Consider the following 3,858-nt stretch of genomic DNA (forward strand, 5'->3'; position numbering starts at 1 on the left):
GGTTACAGCAGCCTGGATAGGCCAGCCCACAGCCAGGAGCCTGAAACTCCACTCAGATCTTTCACATGGGTGGTAGAGGCCCAAGTACTCGGGTCATCTTCTCCTGCCTTCCCAGGCACGTTGGTGGGAGATGGAATTGGAAGCAGAGCAGCTGAAACTCAAGCTGGCAAAATGATAGGGGAATCCTAGGTTGCCAGCGCTGTGCCAAAAGGCTGGCCCCACAGTATTGAGTCTTTTTTTTTTTTTGACAGGCAGAGTGGACAGTGAGAGAGACAGAGAGAAAGGTCTTCCTTTTTGCTCTTGGTTCACTCTCCAGTGGTCGCCACGGCCAGCGCGCTGCGGCCGGCGCATTGCGCTGATTCAAAGCCAGGAGCCAGGTACTTATCCTGGTCTCCCATGTGGGCCATCCTCCACTGCACTCCCGGGCCATAGCAGAGAGCTGGCCTGGAAGAGGGGCAACTGGGACAGAATCCGGCGCCCCGACCGGGACTAGAACCCGGTGTACTGGCGCCGCAAGGCAGAGGATTAGCCTATTGAGCCATGGCGCCGGCCAGTATTGAGTCTTGATTACAATTCTTCCAGTAAGATTTATTCAGAAACATTAAGTCCTCCAACCCTATCCTGCCCTTTCAATCTGGTGTTGGGTATTCTAAATCCTTTGCTTTTTTCATGTAAATTTTACAGAGTGCTTATCAGTCCACCAAGCCCAGGGCAGACATGGCTGAACGTTTTCTTGTCTGCTCCAACCCTCGCTTCACTGAAGCAGAGACAAAAGCCCTGGGAGAGATGTTGGGATTGAGATGTGAGTCAGTCAACCCTGAGGCTTAGCTCTGGGTTGTCCTGCGTAGCTGTACACAGGCAGGCTGGCTTTGGTGACACGAGCCCTGCCCCTGAAAGTGAAGTGGGGGCATAGGGGCAGGCACCACAGATTCTCCCTGCATCCCCTGTGCATGGAAGCCCCAGCCCCAGAACACCTGCCTCGGTTGCTACTCAGCCATTCCCAGGGTCTCTGCATTCCTGGGGCAGGTGTTTGCCCTGGACAGCTTCATCCTGTGGCAAGAGGGAAAGGTGGTGGCTGGTGGGAGGACAGGTCCCAGCAAGAGCGGGAAGGAGTCGGCACCACCTGGCCACAGCGGGGTGCGCTGGCTGTGAGGTCCCAGTCTGCATCCTGCTCACCCTCTCCATCTCCCTTCCACCACCCTCCTCCACCTCTGCCTCCCCCCTTGTGTGAGGGGGAATGCAGCCAGGGCCCATGCGCTGAGCCTCCCTCTCTCACCTCCTCCTCCCAGCACCCTCCTGGCCCTGCCGCCAGGCTCCTGTAGTCTGCCTAGTGGGTGGGAGCCCCTGCAGACAGGGTTGTGGCTTAGGTGGCTCCGTTCACCCAGAATGCACACTTGGTGCTTTGGTGAAGGACCTGGAGCTGGTGCTCAGTGTTACTGCATGAACGAATGAACAAGTGAATGAAAGTGAAGGAGTGAACAGACATAACCCCATGCCTGCTGGATCCCCTGAAAGATGGCAGGGTGGTGGTGGTGGTGCAGGCATGGAACCCCACAGCCCTGTGCCTGCTGGATCCCCTGAAAGACTGCAGGGTGGTGGTGGTGCAGGCATGGAACCCCACAGCCCTGTGCTTGCTGGATCCCCTGAAAGATGGCAGGGTGGTGGTGGGGCAGGCATGGAACCCCACAGCCCCGTGCCTGTTGGATCCCCTGAAAGACGGCAGAGTGGTGATGGTGCAGACATGGAACCCCACAGCCCCGTGCCTGCTGGATCCCCTGAAAGATGGCAGGGTGGTGGTGGTGCAGACATAGAACCCCACAGCCCCGTGCTTGCTGGATTCCCTGAAAGATGGCAGGGTGGTGGTGGTGCAGGCATGGAACCCAGAACGGGAGGTGGAGTCAGTTGCTGGCTAACTGCAGGCTGGGGCTGCCCTCCCATGACAGGCCTTAGGCTGCTCACCTGCCCAGGGAGGATGTGCTACAGCTTAGAGCCCTTGTGCGTGCTTCACTGTACCTGGGAACCAGCCCCCTGCAGCTGATGGGGGGAGAGGAGGGGCTGGGGGACTGGGTCCAGAAGGGTGCACAGTGCTGTGTGCCTGGAGGGCCCACCACACCCCAGATCCCAAGTCCTCGGCATGCTGCGCCCCTTCCCCGGATGGAATCGGCCAGCCAAGCTTGGCCTCAGCCCTGTGGTCACAGCAGCAGCTGTGAAAGCATCCGCGCAGTGCCCGCACCTGGCTGGCTGGCTGACACCTGAGGCCACCTGCTGGGCTGGACCTAGGACCTCTCACTAGGCTGGGGCCCAGGACACAGATTACCCTGGGCCCCCAAGATGCCTGCCCTTTTGTTCCCTGGATTCCCAGAGGGGGCTGGATGGACAGACACGTGGTCCTGGTTATAAGGAACCCCCCATAACCCTGAATCCATCGTCCACACCCATAGGGGACTGCATCTCCACTAAAGTATCTCCAGACTCCCGGCTCCCCACCCACCCAGCCTTCCATGCTGGGGCACCTCCACCGAGACCAGAGGGGAAACCTGGCCCCAGCTGGAGCCCTCGTGGAAGTGCTGTGTGACCTGGGAAAGCCAGAGCTGCCCACTCCCCATCTTCCTTGGGGAATTGGCTCTCATGGCCATCCTTCTGTCCACCAAAAACACTTTAGAAGGTGCGCCAAGCTCCTGGTACACAGCAAGCATTTAATCAATGTCAGGTGATGTCACAGTGGACTTCTAGTGCCTCTCATGGGCAGTGGGCGGAGGGCGGAGAACTCCAGCAACTTCCAGGCCACTCAGCAGAGCTGCTCCCTGTTCCTGCTCAGACAGATATGCGGGAATCCCTCCGGCAGCTCTCCTTGGCTGTGGCCCAGAGTGCCAGGCCTGTGCCTCCACCCCCACCCCACCGAGGCAAAAGGGCAGAGGAGGAAGGATGGCCCCAGTGTCCTGGCCCCTTGGGGGCATGGGCACAAGCTCACTCCCCCAGTCTGATGTGGGGGGCGGAGGGAGGCAGAGCCTGAGGGTGGCTTAGAGCCCCAGAGTAGGTTGGTCAGTGCTGCCCCTCTTTCCTGCCCTCTCCCCTCTGCAGCCTAACTCTCCAGCAGGGAGACAGAGGCCTGGGCAGCCAGGTGAGGTTCTGTCCCCGCATCTAGGCTGTGGGCCAAGTGCAATCGGCTTCCTTGTCTTCCCCAGCCTCTGTCTCTCATCCACCCACAAGGTGGTTCTTCAGGGAGAAGCTGCCAGCCCCGCCCTTACCAGGTGCGTGCAATCTTACTCTCGGGGAGCAGAGGTCTTGGGGCCAGGCCCAGGCTGGAAGCCTGGCTCTGCCCTTCCCAGCCGTGGGACTCCGCTGTGCCTCTGCATCCCCGCCTGTGACATGGGTGCCTCCCAGGCCAGCTGTGAGGACCAGGGACGTTGATGTCAGCAGAGCTGGGCACAGAGGGCGCACCTGGCCCTCTGAAAACAGCAACCTGGGGAACGGGAGCCAGGTGTTTTTGATTAAGAACTCAGACTGCATGCAAGGTGCACGGATCTGGCTGGGAGGAAGACGCAGCAGCGCCAGGTCCCAGGGCTCACTCTGCTTAGCACCCTGAGGGGGACGCCTGCTTAGTCCAGTCCCTCTGATTGCAAGCAGCTCTCCTGCCACAGCTGCTTGTAATCAAGCTGTCGAGGCCATGGGAAGGTGAGCACCTTTTCCCTCCAGCCCGAGAGTTAGGGCTCTGCTGACACCCAGCCTGGGGGCAGAAAGGCCAGGAGGGGTCCACAGGGCCGGCCCCCAGGGCCTCCAGGCTCCCCAGACCCCCAGTGCTGCAAACACATCCAGTACCCAACCCAGGCAGTGACCTGAGCCAGCCGCTGGCCTCAA

Source organism: Oryctolagus cuniculus (assembly GCF_964237555.1).
Source record: "Oryctolagus cuniculus chromosome 17 unlocalized genomic scaffold, mOryCun1.1 SUPER_17_unloc_2, whole genome shotgun sequence".
NCBI lineage: Eukaryota > Metazoa > Chordata > Mammalia > Lagomorpha > Leporidae > Oryctolagus > Oryctolagus cuniculus.